At 41.8% G+C, this 16,667-nt stretch overlaps 1 protein-coding gene across 1 annotated transcript in view; it reads right to left on the bottom strand.

The window, feature by feature from the left end:
• The window catches only part of SDCCAG8 (serologically defined colon cancer antigen 8), a 118,534-nt gene that overhangs the window by 8,084 nt on the left and 93,783 nt on the right, over positions 1–16,667 (bottom strand). The window lies entirely within an intron of this gene.

Raw genomic sequence — 16,667 nt, forward strand, 5'->3', positions numbered from 1 at the left:
ATGAAAAATTTAAAAAGTCTGCTTGGGACCTGCAGCAAGGGACGTAAACACAAATAAACTGGAAATTGTGTTTTTACATTAAATGCATTTCACTCTTTAAATGGAAATGTCTTTAATTAGAAGTCCTTTCGGATATCTTAGAAGCTTCTTGTCTTTAAATAACAGTACCCTAGAGAAAAACCTACACATCTAAACACTATGCACTTAGGGAGCAGGAACCGACTCTGTTTTTGTCAAGGTTAGTTCTGGATCTAAACTTTGCACTTGCTTTTGTAAACTATTTCTTGCTCAACATATTGAAATACAGCTTCAGCTGAACAAGGTTTTTAGGTTGCCTCTCTCATACAGGCTGTGTTTTCAATGGAATTAGTTCTACGCTTACAATAAGGCGTGTGATTTTCTGAATCTTTCTACTTTCAGCTCCATGTGGTAGTTTTGACTTGTACAGCTGTCATAACTCAGCTAAGCTAATCACTCTGAATATTCACATTCTTAATCAGGATTGTTCAAATAACTGCATTAGTAAACACGCCCAAATTTCTTGATAAAAAGCTAGGAAAATCTAGCTGAAACAAAATTGCCAAATCTATGTCAAAACCAGTATTTACTGATCTGTATCTGCCAGCCAACTTCCTTGAAATCAAACTGCAAGAATCATGTAGCAAACAGCAAACACTGTGAATGCCCTTATTTCATAGTGTCCTGTGACTCTGCTAACGTTTCCTTGCAAAAGGAATTTGAGGAGCTGCAGGACCATCTCCTGGAGATGCGAACAAAACCAAATGCAGCTAGCTGCAAACAGCAACAGCTGGTTGTAAACATCCAACGAAGCAAACAAAACCACCACTTTGATAGCACAGGATATTCTACTAAACACACACACTGTGTGTCTAATTTCACACTCCCTATACCTTCCAAACCATACCATGTTGGTACAGGAGCTGTTTATGCTTCATTTCTTTACTAAAGGTGATTTCAGGGGTGTGGACCTTCAAAAAACAAAGCAAGACTCCTACGCACAAACAAAAACCCACCCTTGTACTGTTCTTTGTTTTGTTTTTAAAGACAGTAGCTTTTCCACAAGCATCTTGCTCCCAGGGAGTGCGAGAACAACGGTGGTGTTTGCTGGAGGCAACGTCACAGTTTCAGACTGGAGAGCTGAGTTCTGCTCGCTACTTTGCCATTGATTTCCTTTAACTTGAGGAGGATATGTGACCTTACTGCACTTCTTGATTTGTAATAAAGACACCTTCCAGTCCTTTATTTCCAGAGTACTTATTACTTTATAGCAGTACTGGTGGGGAGGTGTAACTGGAAAGTGCTGTCTTCAGACAGCCAAGGGAAGAACTCCAGTGCTGCCCTACCTATTTAAAGCATTGAGGCTATAAAATCCTCCTCATGCATGAGAGCCCGACTCAACAACTACCAACTACAGCTTGGATTCAGGCCCTTAGAATTTAAGTTTCTGATGACTTCTATGTTCAGTTAATAATTTACCCATTCTGCTAGTGTTTCAGTCTGTTTTAAGAACAATCACGGTCTTCGAGAGACCCTCTTGCAAAAAAATTATTATTACTGTCAGCTAAAGACATGGGTAAGTACATAAACCCCTCGACCCGCATCTCTGCAGCAACACGATGAGCCTTGCCCAATGGGGTGATAGGCCCCATTCTGGCTGCAAGAGCAAATGCCGCTGACGCAGCCCCGAGGAGAGGCCCTTCCCCGGTGTGCCTCTCTTCTCGTGGGGAGAGGGCTCCAGCTGAAGAGCCACCACTTCAGTGCAAGGAACTTCCTCCAGTTCTGGCACCCAGAGAGGAGTCATTTCCAGCTCATGTGAATTTTACATCAAAACAACACTTTCTACTAGATACTCACAGGCAGCCCATGCAAATTTCAAAAACATTACTGGTGGATGAAGAATGTCATCCACCAAAAACATTTTGGTGGATGAAAAGCTGGACATGAGCCAGCAATGTGCGCTCGCAGCCCAGAAGGCCAACCATATCCTGGGCTGCATCAAAAGAAGCGTGGCCAGCAGGTCGAGGGAGGTCATTCCACCCCTCTACTCTGCTCTGGCGAGACCCCACCTGGAGTACTGCCTCCAGCTCTGGAGCCCTCAGCATCAGAAAGACACGGACCTGTTGGAGCAGGTCCAGAGGAGGGCCACGAAAATGATCAGGGGGATGGAACACCTCTCCTGTGAAGAAAGGCTGAGAGAGTGGGGGTTGTTCAGCCTAGAGAAGAGAAGGCTTCGGGGAGACCTTATTGCAGCCTTTCAGTACTTAAAGAGGGCATATAAAAAAAGATGGCGTCAAACTTTTTAGCAGGGCCTGTTGTGACGGGACAAGGGGGAACGGCTTTAAACTCAAGGGGGATAGATACAAGACTAGATATAAGGAAGAAATTTTTTATGCTGAGGGTGGTGAAACACTGGCACAGGTTGCCCAGAGAGGTGGTGGATGCCCCATCCCTGAAAACATTCAAGGTGAGGTTGGACGGGGCTCTGAGCAAGCTGATCTAGTTGAAGATGTCCCTGCCCACGACAGGGGGGTTGGACTAGATGACCTTTAAAGGTCCCTTCCAACCCAAACTATTCTATAATTCTATGATTCTACTGGATACAAGCCTTAGCCTGCTCTATTGTATATTCTTTCAGATCATGCAAAGGGTGATCCCAATAAACTACTGTAAATAGAAAAGTCTTTAATTATGGCAATACTACTCAATTATGCTTTTCTGTTTTGTAACTTCACCACTCACCATGTTACATTTAGACTGTCCCCTTGGGCAGAGGGAGGAAGATAACACAGGCATTGAGCTGGGCTTGACTAGCAGGCCACAACTTCACTTTTTATCATCTGTATCTATCTCCAGTGCTTGAATACAGGGTTAATAAAGTTCCTTTCTACAATTCTGGGTCACGATGGATAAAGAGGGAGTAGTTCTAGTCAGTGCAGATCTCGGTCTGTGAATTCCCAAATTCTGTCTACCAGTCTGCTCTCCCAAAACTGCTGCCAAGCTGGCCCTTGGTCCGCACACTGGGATTACCAGCCTGCTCCGGTGCATTTAGCCCCCGAGGACAGGCTCTGGGCCCTCTCACAGTATCTGCTATTACGTGTGACATGTGCAGCACAGCCACACATTCCCATATGCATTGTATCTGGCCTGCCTGCTGATCTCGTAAATGATTCAAGATGAGAAATGAACAGCTCCACCCACATTCACTGTACTTCCCATATGTTACAACTGCACAGCGATGCCTGCCATCATTTTTACAACTGGGTGACAGAACCTTCTGCACATTTTGCTAATATGAGTGAGTGAGGTTGCACGGTCGCCACGTTCACTTTGGCAACACCACCTACCAAGCAAACGTGTACTGCGTCCTGAGCATCTGAGTGACCACCGTAGCCTCGCCCTCCATTCCAAATGAGATCATTTTTCCGCCAAAGTGGCAAGAGCTGTCCAATTGGGATGTCGGGCGGCTGCTCCTCCTTGGCCTGGGAGTGCTGAAGGGCAGGAACTGACTCCACACTCTGTCATGTTACTTCAAGGCACAAGGTGAAGACATGGAGCTCTTGAACCCGCGTTACATTTGAACTACTTACAGGACAGCCTGGCACTAAGGAGTAAGCTCCTATTTAGTAGTAATAATAACACCCTTCAAATAATTTTCCATTAACCACTCTAAATCAAAATTTCTGTTTCTATATGGAGGCAGGAAAGAGGCAGCTTCGTGATACACGTGGTTCCACAGAGGGAGAACAAAACTGAGGCATCACAAGCTGTAATGAATGCTTCAAGGTAAACGTTTTGCTCTGATTCTCAATACTTGGAGCTCATATGCAGCTTTATGTTAGAACGGCTCCAAGCTACCTTGCTACTTTGTGCAGCTACAACCTGCAGAAGACTACATCTCTCACTCCGTACAGCAGTAAAATTTGGATCTGAGACTAGGCTATACCCTAGCCTATCCAGAAATGAAATGGAAAGGGATAGATAGGTTTTGTTACGTTTCGACAGCTATGGGTAGACAACCACTGCAAGACCCTACAGAAACTAGGTGAAACACCAAACATAAAGCCGAGCTTTGGCACCAAGGTGAATTCCACCCAGCAGAATAAACTTCCATTGCATCCAACACCACAAAGCTAGACTAGCACCCATCGTGTTACATTTAGATTGTGCCCTTGCCTGCAGCCTACAGACAAAACCAAAAGCTTCCTTCTTTTCTATAAAGACACATTACTAAACCGGGGGGCACCCACAAGGTGCTTGCTGCAAGCTCCCTGCACTGGGGGGATTACACAGGTCCATTAATCCGCAGGCAATCCGCAGCGAAGGGAAAGAGCTCATACAATCTGTCAGCCCTCCTCTGGGTTTTAAAGTTGATTTGAAAGAAATTAATATGCAAGTATCTGTGGGCAGTGTCCATTCACCCTGCAGTGGGGAGCAGTCCTTGACATAGCAGAGGCATTAAAAGGTTATTTACTCTTTCAGCACAGTCACGTTACTGGTGTAAAACGCTTTCACTCTACTCCACGGAGCTGAATTTGCTGAAATGGCGTGATTGGATTGCAGCAACCTGCAGCAGCTAAATCACCAAATCCAATAACCATGCTGCATTTACTGGCACACATCTTAATTAGGTTTTAATACAAGTAATCTGATAACTACTTCTGGCCAGCCAGAGCAGAGCTGTCAGAGCTGAAAGGGCTGTTATTGAGCGGCTCGTCCGGCACGCTGCTGCGGCCGCCTCCCCGCTGACCCCGCCGAAGCCCCCCATCTGCCGGTTGCCACGGTAACGGAGGGCAGCCCATCACACCGAGCAGTGCCAGCGGCTGCCGGGCTGGGCGCCGCTGCCGCCAGGCACCCTGCAGCAAGGCCTCGGGTGCCAGCCACCCACAAAGGCCACCAGCACCAGGGCTGCGGCTCTGTGGGCGAGGGGGTGCCGGGGCACGGCTCCTGCTGCCCCCCAAAACTACCAGAACCCAAAGTCATGAGAATACGTTACTGTGCAGCAAGCTGCCTTTAAAAACATATCCCTTGTCAGGATAAGATACGAGTGCCAAGCTACTAGTGTCTAATGTCACTCTCGCGTCGCTCATTTGCCTGTAGGTGGACACAGCGATCAGAGGCTGCTTCTGGTTACAAGGGGGAAAATTAGGGCAAAGTCGCAGACCCCCGCGATGCTGCGGAGATGCAACTGAAGGGGACTCTGCCCCAACATGAAGGCAGTGCCAGATTTGGTAGTCGACCATTTGCGAGTCTCAGATGTTTTTAACACACTATGAATTTTAAAAGCAAATACAGGTTTAAAAACAAGCTTGTTACAAAAAGGAGGAGCAAGCCAATTAGAAAAGAAAGCAAAACCCAGCAAACTTTCCATCAGCAAACTTCTACCCATTATAATTTTTTTCAGGACATCCTACAAATTTGCTATCATGTACTAAAGCGATAGGAAGTGTTTAAGTTGTGGTACTTAACAGATAGTTGTACTACAACACATTAAAGGATGTTAGATTTGTATATTCAAATAGTCAAGAGTTAAGAAATGCCAGAGCAAAGGTTGTCTGTGCAACTTCTTCCTGCCTTGGCTTCCACCTCTGCTGCTGTTCCCCTGGCCGGCCTCGCTGATGTCTTCTCGAGGCAATTACTCACCACGACCCTGCTGAACAGTTTCAGCCTAAACCACGATTTTTGGCAAGCCTAATGAAATCACAAAGAACTTCAGCGGTGTCTTATAACAAGAAGCATCACACAACCTTAAATACAAACTCCGATGATCACAGCTAGTACCTGACACAGATAGAGCAGGCGCTGCCCAAGATAAGCTCTTGCTATATATAAATCAATGATCAGGCTTGCTTTGCCTATGTGAGGCTCTTGGAAAGCCAGACTTGCTGCCATGCAAAGACTTAAGGTGTACAGCTGGTGCTCACGGTGAGCTTGTTTCTGCAGCCACAACTGCTCCAGCTGCCGTCACTCCTCAGCCCTCTTGCAGAGACGGCAGTACAAGTTCCCTCTGCTTTCCACCTCAACTCTGCTACTTTTCTGCCTTCCCTTTTCATAGCAGAAGTGATGTCACCTTTTTCATTAAGGCAACAAAATTTATATTCACCACCTCTTCATATCTTGAATCAGCTCTGCAGACAACTAGGATGTTTAAACCAGTAGTAAAATTAGTTCTCCTATGAGCAACCTGCATCTCCGTTATGGTTTGCAACATTGACAAATTCACACAGGAAATTTTGAGGTAACTAAGTAAGAGTCTATAAATTTAGAAATGCAGACAAATAGCAAATTATCTCCCAAAGTTTCACTAGTGTCCTAAATTGCTATTTACTTAAGATCTTGAGCCATAAATCAGGACCTTGAGACAACCTTGAGTGATTAGCATCTCGGAGAAGTCCCCATACACTCCCAAAATTTAAAGAAGAACATCTATACTACCCATCCTTTAACTGAACTCCATTCTCCCTTCTAGCTTAAAAAGCAAAACACTATGATCCACCTTTCTTATGTTAATGAAAGAAACAAAGCATAAGAGGAAAAAAACCCACACAAACAAAAAATAAAAGCAGCCGTGGGTAGGAACTAAGGACAGTGAATAAGCCTCTTCACCTCTGTCACACTGGAAGTCCTGACTTCTAGTAGGACACAGGGAGCCAGTTTAGGGCACATTGAAACAAGTTTCTGAGGCATTTCCCAGCCTCTGAAATCCCTATCAAAATTCTGTTGCCACATAAAAGGCCAAGACTGTCATTTGTTCAGGCAGAGAAGGAATGCAATCTATACCACTTCTAGCTTAGTCAGGTAAGCACTTGCCCACACTACAGGCAGAACAAACTCATCCACCTTATGTTAACAGATGGTAACTAGAGGTTAATATCCCTTGCACAGTTTGGAATCGGACACCTAAGAAGAAAAGTCCACATTTCATCACAAAACCCTTGACCCAGGTGGTTCTCTATCACTTAAATTTTTTTTTTTTTTAAATGTGTATTGGGTTACCTCTAAATTCCTTTTTACTAAAGGCACTCTTAGTTTTTCCACATACTTTTAAAGAAGTGCCTATAGTACATCATCTCCAATAAGATAACAATCTTCACATGCCACAACAACAATTATGAATAGGGTTTAATTAAAAGTTTACACAGGAACACTAGCCTCCCCTTTGTTTCAGATGTCATCAGTGACTACTAGAATATATCTTCACTTCCACAGCTGGCCCAACAGGTTAAACAAATAGATCACACAGGAAACCTGAGCCTGGATCTATTCCTGAGCTTCTAATAGCTCGTGTCTAATGTGCTGAAGAGAGAACATTATCAGCCTGCTCTTTAGTAGGGGGGTGTAGCAGCTGGGCTTAGCTGGTACAATGGCCACTTTTAGCCCTCCTGGGTTTTGACAGGAAGGAAACAATGAAAGAGAACGGATGGCAGGCCGGAAAAGATACAGGTGAAAGCTTCACTAATGCCTATTTGTGTTTGAATCCCTAGGCTGAAGAGAGGTGTTTCCTCCTTTAAAGGAATTCAAAATAATATAGTCTATGCTAAGAGTATGAACTCTGGATCAGGTTTGCTCTAGAGAAAAATAGTTCTGATTACTATTTTCTGCCTATTGCTGAAAAATGTTTAATAAAACAATTCTCCAAACCATTTAGGCTGACTATTAATTTAGAGTGCTGTAAAATACCTTAGGGGAAAAAAAGGAGGCAGGGCTTGCAGCAGATATTTAATCAATATAATCCCATAACATTATAGCCACACTCTATAATTTTTATTTTTTTTTTTTTTTTTTTTTATGTTCACCTCTCTCTGATTTTGTTGTGTGCCTGACGGAACAGATTTTGCCCAGTTTCTCAGTCAGGAAACAGAGTCTTGATAATGTTAAGAGATGCATATCCTACTAAGGTTTCAAAAGTGGCCCCCTCATGTTTATAAGGATCATTCCACAAGGTACATATGTGCATTACTGAAATATTTTTTCCTGCACTTGTTTTACTAGTTACAACAATTTTTGTCGTTGGTTTACTTTTTATAAATGTGTGCTCCATTCTCCCCACTGCTTACTCTGATTCCCATTATTTCTTTTGTTACCAGACAAACATGAACCTTTACAGACTGCTAGTTGGTGTCCACACAAAACAATCACTATATTTGAGTTGGAGACGCTGACAATTTTTTGATGCAATCTGCCCAATCTGAACTCTTTCCTTCAGAAAGACTTTGCCTTTAAAAAGAAATTCCCAGCATGAACCTCATCAGAAGCGACACGTAACAGACAGTACATGTGGTGTTTGGGCAGCCAGCGAACTGAAAAAGAAGGTTTCACTTTTTCTGTCCCATGGCATGTGCAGAATGTACATGTGGCCAAAGCTGACATCAGGCATTTGAAGCAAAAAACCTGCTAAAAGCATCAGCTTCTGTTAATTTACTTTGTCGGACATTGTCTTAATTAAAAAAATACTACTGCTAGAAAGGGTAGTGCAGCTGAGCTACAACTGCTTCAGTTGTTTCTGACAGTCGCAATTGCAGACTAACAGAACAGCTTTGGGTTCAGTCCTGCTGTCCTCACTGAGCCCAGACTCTAGCTGCTACCAGCAAGGACTGCAAGCTCTGTATTACAGAGAGCACAAAGCTTCTGTTTATGTTTATAGCTATTAGTACCTGTGTTTGAAAGGTAAAATGTTTCTCACTAGTGACCTTGCAAACAGAAGCTCAATAGTGCCAGGTACAGCCCTTCAGATTTGGTTCTCTGCAAGGGAGTCTTTCCAGTTTAATAACTATATATCATAGTCCTTCAAATATGTTCTTCAGCATAAAAACCAAGGCTGCTATACTATATAGTTTGACCACTATAAAAATAAGCTCTAAAAATATCAAACACAAAGTGTTAAGTATTTATGTAGGCGTCACTTGTTAGTTCCTTTGCTTAAACCCCATCACCCTTATTTTCCACACCAGAGGTACAAATATGCCCCTCTTTCCAGTTCATTTCAAACAAGTGATTTTGCCTATAAGCACTGGCAGGCGATACACATTTGCTTATTTTCAGGGTTCACACAGCGTTATTGTGGTTTTCATAAATTACAGTGAAAGTAATAATAGATGTAAGATTTGTATGGAGTGTAGTTTTATGCTTGTGACATACAAGAGGAATATGACTTGAAATTGGTGACAGAGACAATTTTTCTGTGCAACATATTCAGATAGATGTTTTCCATACAAGGCCCCATTGCTCTCTCCACACAGACCAGATTGCTTCCATTTATGAACTTACCAAGTCTGGCCTACTCCCCTTCAAACACAGCTCTATCACACATGTCTATTTTCCACACTTACTCTGCCTAGGAAACAAAAATGAGAATAGGGGGACATATTGAGAGAGGATCTAGAGAAATGGCTGGGAAGCAGGTCAAGGTGGGCAGAGGAGCCTAGGATGTGCATGAGATGTAGCGAAGAGCTGTGCTCAGAAATGTGTGGGTATACCCAAGTGACTGAGGAGGCTTCAGCCTCTATTTCTCCGTCAGCGCTGGTTGGCCAAAGAAGCGTGCTCCCACCTCACAGGGAGCTGCTGCTGTCGTGCAACACAGCATTTTGGATCAGGGCTGTGTCTGCTTGGGACCAGCCCAAATCTCCCCAGGTCCCTCGGTCCACCATAAACCGGTTCTGCGGAGACTGAAGGGAGAGTCACAGCATCAAGGAAACACCAGCTGGGGGGAATGTAACACGGAAGACCAAACACAGGGGAGGTGGTGAGGGTTACAAAGAAAGGTTTTTGTATTGAGAACAGCTGAGAGGAACAGAGTTTCATCCTGAGAAACCAGAGGTTTTCCAGAAAATGAAAAAAAATGGAGGATCTGAGCAGTATTGTCAGCCCACCTTGACGGAGCTCAGCTCTTGTGAATACAGAGGCTACTTGGTGTTTTGTTTTCGACTATATTAAAAACACAGTGAATTTGCATGTGAAGTTAGTGAAAACTGCAATTGCTTAGAAGCACTGAAGGAAAGCAGGGAAGCATTTCACAGAAAATATATCTTAAAAATGTATTAGTAGATTATAGACAGTATTATACTCTCTGTAAGAGAGCGGCTATTTCATGATGTATCTATATTAGTCCAATTGTGCTCTGAATTTACTGCATCAAGCCTAAAGGCTGAACTCAATCATTGCTATGAAATAGAGAAATTTTATTCCTGCTTTAGAGGCAAATGTCATTACAGTTATCTTCAGAATGACCATTAACCCCTCCACAATAAGGAATACAACTGCAACCAGGCACTTTGGAGATGAGATTCAACACACCCAGATCACAGCCAGTGGGAAGGGTCAATTATGCCTTTCTGGTGGCAGCAGCTTAGCTTGTGGATGAGAATAGCCGCTCTAGTGTCTCTGGGATAGCAGCACAGGCCTGTCGGGAGTACCATGCAAAATGAGCACAAAGGGGGCTCCAGCCCAGCTCTCCCATGTCACGGCTCGGCACACCAGCCAGCAGTCATCAGACCCAGCACAGGCATCCCACCACGGCAAGACCATCGGCACCTTCCAGCAGAAGAATTCATTCTGTCCACAACTGTGCACGTGCAAGCACAGACGCTTCTGTTTCCACCGTATTTTAATTATTGTCAAAAACTCTAGCAAAACTATCAGTCTTTTATTTCAACTTGTAGCAAAGGAATGTTACTCATTTTCTTGACACATCTTCAATGTAACTATAAGAAGAGTACTTTCCCCCTTAGATTACATTGAAAGGACCTTGCTTAGTTTTGTTAGGTAAATTAAGCTTTTCTCATATTACCTCCCCATGTTCTAGTCTTTCAGTGGTAAGCAACGGTAACAGTTTTATGAAAAAAATGTTTAAACAAGAAAGCTCAGAAGTCTTGATATGCTTTTGGGAGCTGAACATTCTCACTCACATAAGTAGGTGGACAATTAAAACTAAGTGCCTGAAATCACTAATAGTAAATTAAGAAAACAAAGCCATGTCTCTCTGTTTAAAAACGCAACCATGGTTTTTGTTCTTTTAAGTAGAGATACAGACAAACACATGCCAAATGAGCAGCAAGAGATCCACCTACTATCAATCACTTACTTGTCTCTCTAGACTTGGTAACCTCTGATACTGTTGCTGCAGCACAAATATACCATTACTCAAAATTCACTATTGGAAAACCTACATAGAGAAATGCACATTTCTGAATGAAACACACATTTTTGATAACGTGCACCACAATGCTGGTGAACTCACACGCTAATGCGGCACAGAAAACGGCCTCGGTTTCTGAAAGACTGTGAAAGCTCAGCAAATGCCCTGAGAGAGCCCGAGGTCCCCACTGGGGCTCACTGCTCTGACTCCACTCCTCCTCAACAGCCACCGCAAGAGCCTTCCAGAGAGATGCTGGTGGTCCTGGCATTGCTCTTGGTGGACAACTGTCCACCTCACACCTGGCTCAGCCTCGGCTGAGGCGAGGTAACGAACAGGCTGACAAAACGAACCCGTCTCCCTCCCAGGGGAGGATACTTTTGATCAGTGTTGAGCAACATATGCAGGCTTGAGCAGGGGGGCGTGCAGGCAGCTCAGGAAAAAGCGTGCGCTGCTGTAACTAAACTGCAGATTAAGCTGAGGACTGCTGTTTCCTAAGCTCCAGATAAGGAGCTCTCTCTTCCGGAGAGTAAGAAAAAAATGAAAGAGAAAAAAGAGCAGTAATTGTACTTTTACTTTTAAATTATTGTGAATTTAGGATATATTAGAGCAGCATTTGTCTCAGTTTAAGATAGTATATTTTTCAGCAAAGATCCTCAGTAGGCAAGATGCTTCTGTAGTTAATGGTTTGTTTCTAATGTTTCTGAAACCATAACGTTACCTGCTCAGCAAGTATTTACCTATGAACGAATATTTGGGCGTCCCTCATGTTATCTCCTTACATAAAAATTGTGATACGGGATCATAATGTACTTAAAGTCTCTTCAAATAAAATAATCCTAATTTTACTGAACTCCTTTACTGCAATATCAGATTTTTAATTTCCTTTGAAACAAATAGTATGGGGGAGATAAAACTGCATTTACAGGTGTACTAAGAGGCCTGATTTCATTGAGATATACAGAGGAGTTTAGAGTTCTATTGTGTGACTGTAGAAAAACGACTAAAACCTATTTCTGTTACAGATCTGGACACAAAAGCTTTCATCCCGATCCAGAATAACTCCCGTGAGCTGTAATGTGAAGTACAGAGATTCCTGTAAAGCACACAAAAACCCACCAAGAGCCCAATCCTGTGTTGCTAAAAACAAAAGGAATTTTGCCTTTAATAGGAGCAGGCCCCTTGTTTGCATAAAGAGCAACTTGTCAAACAGAATACGAATGCCAAGCTGGTACATTATAGCCACAAGCACAATAGCCCCAATCTTGTTTTTAACTAAGCAAATCCCAGAGAGAGCAGTTTTCCCCCAAAATCTGGGCATTAGCTACAAATTCAATGAATCGGTGTCTCAAAGTGTTCACGAAGGATGCAGGAAATTTGCAGAAGGGCACGAGCTTCTCATTTCAAAGAGAGGGAAACTGTATGTTTTCATTATCAAAAATGAGGGTGTGAAAAAATCCTAAACACACAATAGCTCTCCTTCAAGTATAAAGTTCAGAATTAGATCTCCCAAGTTTCCTGTACGTTCAAAGAAGAACACAGAACAACAATCTAAAAATCCTTCACAAAAAGCCAACAAGCAAGGATGAAGCAGTACCCGCCTGGGGGCCAATTGCCTCTCCAGCAGCGGTAAGGCTGTTACTAGGCTTGCAGTACCATTTGTTCCATTACACAATCTCCTGAAGCCTTTTACAGAGAGCTAAAACAACTGCCTGTACCAACACGACACATGGCTTTCCATCCCGACTCTTTGCTAATCCAGACGCTCCAACCATCTTTCTTTAAGATGCCATATGGTTGGCAGAAGCCTGTAGATCTAGCAGCACATCTGCTTGCATGTTACTTCTCCCCTCCAACTCCCCCCTCCACACCACAAAAGAGAGAGCAAATAATTATTTAACATGTAACCAGTTAAACTGCATTTAAAGAGGACGGGGATTATTTAGCTCTAGATATTTTAAAAATATAGATTGTCACAGAAGATCGTTTGTGTCTCAGGGATTTGAGAAATACAGAGAAACAAAACAAAGAAATGAAAGGCACATGGGCAAAATGATTGCTGCATTTGAATTATTTAAATGACTGCCATTTCAGACCTTATGCCCGAAGATTTATTTCCCACATTAGTGTGCCACTGAAGAAGGGACTGAATTTTCTCTCTGCTTTTGTCAGAGGTGAATCAGACAAGCAGACTAGGAAACTATAATATACCAAACCATGCTTTGTTAAGCAAGCAGAGTGAGTCTGTATGCTAATGACTCTGCAGGAATACACTGACACACTGATTTTTTTTTTTGGTGTGATGAGCAAAGCTTATTGACACTGTTGAAATCCTGGTTGCACTGGCATGCAGGCATCCAGGTTGTCTCTTTTGCAGTCTGTCTTCCTAGCGTCTGGATTCTAAAATAATTTTGTTTGTGATGAGTTATCATTTGACCATTTATGACATAATTGACTATAACAGAAAAGAAAATATACACTTTGGAGCCTGAAATTTAAAAAAAAAAAAAAAAAGACCAGACCATAGAAATTATACATAAATGCTCCTATAAAACTCTCATCGACTACTGTGATGAATAACCGTCTCAGTTAACGAAGGACAGGCAGAAATGGAAATGTGTAAGGACAGACGGCACAATTTTGCAATTCTGTCTGCTGAGGATTTGCAGCACCTTTTGTTCAGAATCACTATTTCCTCGTTCAACTTTTCATGCATCAGTAAAGTAAGACATCAAAGAGATAAAAGATAACAGGCTCTACCTCAAATGCTGCTCACATGTATTGTTCATGTGATTATCTGTGCAGAGAGAAGCAGTATGTAGCATAAGGACCATGAAGCACATGTGTATGTTCTAGCATTTTTCAAGAAGAATAGAAACTAGACATGTATTTACTCCAAATAGTCTCCCCACATCAACTCTCCATTGCAGTGAGCACAGAACGTTCCTCTGCCTTCACAAAAACAGCTTTCCTTACAATATGGGAATGCTTGTGTTCGACTAGATAATGTACAAATTGTTTTTTCCCTCAGCTATTTAGGGGTTAGAGTTCCTAAACGAATGATGGGGAGACTGTGTCCTACCCTCACGGAAAGAGCAGATCAGTGTTGAGGCTTTGGTTCAAACCAGCACTCCTGAGGACACAATACTCAGTTTCTAAGCTGTTTATTTATGGTTAGTACTTTCCTCCCCCCCCCCCAATCTCAAGGCTATTTTAATTTTCATCAAAATTGCTTTGGATTAATTTGGTTTTTATATAAAATTAACATCCATTTTCTCTTCCCGTAATTATCCTCCCATAATTCCACTTTTTTTTTCCTCTTTTACTTAAGAAAAAGATGACAGAAGTTCAAAACACACTTGAATTTCAAAATGTAAAATGTGGCAATATATTCAATGATGTAGCAATTTAGCTCAGTTTAAATTTGATAGGGCTTGATTTACCAGCTATAATAAATAAAGAACTGTATAGAGGGGGTGTTTAGTAACAAGAAATGTTTATAAATAACTACAGATTAAGATTTCAGTTAGTTGTATGCATACTCTTCAAAACTTACAAATTATGAAATTATGTAAAAAAAATCTCCCCAACCTCTTGGATGAATCTCTTTCAGACCTTGTGTGTTTTGCACACGTTTCTGATCATTAATCAATTTTCATTTTGGGTGTTAATGCCCAGGCTTGGCCCACCTGCCCCCGCCGTCTTAGAGCACTCTGGGAGATGAGAGAGAAATTTTTTTCCAATCATCTGATTGTACATGTTAACTTCCTTTATTTTCCTAGACGGACGGGTCTTTACATTTTCTTGAAATATTCTCAATAAACTCAATAGCACTTAATGGGTCTAAAAATGCCTATTTTATCCATTGGGTTGCCTTGGATAGCAAAGCAATAATCAGCCCAGCAGGATGTCTTCTGAACTGATCAGGTCAAAACCAATCAGAGACATACCAAATGTGGTCATAGATGTTTCTGAACTGATCAGGTCAAAACCAATCATCTATGACCACATTTGGTATGTCTCTGAACATCAGCTGTGACTGAAGTTCCAGAAGATGTGCTTGGAGAGCTGTCACACAGGTTCTCTCGCCCCATCCCAGCCCCTCACCAGCAAGTTCCAGTACCGCCCTCTTCAATAAAAGCCCGTACAAACATCAGAAACAGAATTTCAGAAACTGAGGGGCCGGCCAACAGAGGTCCTTTGCATATGTGAAACATGCATTGGATTAAGCATTTCAGAATTGAAATTTACCGTTTAGGTAAAAAGTATGGTCCTAGATTTAGGTATGAGAGAGAGAAAATAAAACTTTGTATATGTGATATATCTTCTTGTCCCTGAACAGGTGAATGAAAAGAAACCACGGGTGAAGTCTTGGCCAAGACCCACTGCAAACTGACTACTGTAGAAATAATGTAAATGCTGCATGGTTTCTTATTGCTTGCAGGCTAAGAAAAAATAATATACTTTATTCTCTTGACAAACAATGGAAAATTATGAAGGTGCAGTGTATGTCAAGAGCTCCTCCCTTGACAGGGGTGTAATTGCACTGCTTCTTACACATGCTCACCCTTAATGATTTCTGATCAAAAGTGCCAATGAGTTTACTGGATTGCAGTTTGGACCACTTAAGAAAAAGATTGGGTCTGATGAAGAATCCACTATCACATCTTGGTCATAGCTACAAATGCTAAACAAGTGGTTTTTGGGTTTGTTTGGGTTTTTTTTTTGGGGGGTGGCAGGGTAGGGTGAGGTTTTTTTTTCAAAGTTTTTAAAGACAGTTCTTATTATATGGAATAATCAAAATTATAAAAATAGGTTTAAAGCTTGTGGTATTCATATTCTAGGTATATCTGAAATGTCTGATACCAATAAATAATAATAATCATCTACCGAGTCTTACTGGGCATTTCATTTGTAACTTGTAGAAACAACAGAATTTCTACAGTAATTTGTAGAAATAACAGAATGTTTTTCCTCTTTTGAGACAAAGGGAAATGGCAAATTGAAAGCAAAACCCCTTCAATTTGAAAAGGACTACATGGGGAAGTGGGATATTAGCAAGGGCATTAATTTCTTCCTTTATAACCACATGAATGCCCTTAGACACCCATTATCAAAACAGAAAGCATAGAACCACTACATTGAAAAATGACTACACTTCATACTGGCATTTTTAATTTTGCAACTCCTGTTTTGGTATCATTTCTAGTTCTGGATGGTGACTTCATGTACTTAACGTTAAGGATACAATAAGAAAATATACCTTACAGAGAAATTAAGTAATCAATAAGGTATCTGAAAGATTTCAATTAACATTTCTACAAATTTCACCGTATTCAAAGTATTCTAATGTAATCAGTTTTTATTATTCTAATTCTTAGGTATTACTTGATCATATTTTAATAATCATGGTGATTCTTCTGAATTGCCTAGGAGCTTACTTTGCTTATGTGCATTAAACAATCCCAAGTAGTAAGCTTTTTGCCCCCCCCCTTTTTTTTTTTTTTTCACCGCAATC

This window comes from Aptenodytes forsteri, unplaced genomic scaffold (assembly GCF_000699145.1).
Source record: "Aptenodytes forsteri isolate BGI_AS27 unplaced genomic scaffold, ASM69914v1 Scaffold10, whole genome shotgun sequence".
NCBI classification, from domain to species: Eukaryota; Metazoa; Chordata; class Aves; order Sphenisciformes; family Spheniscidae; genus Aptenodytes; species Aptenodytes forsteri.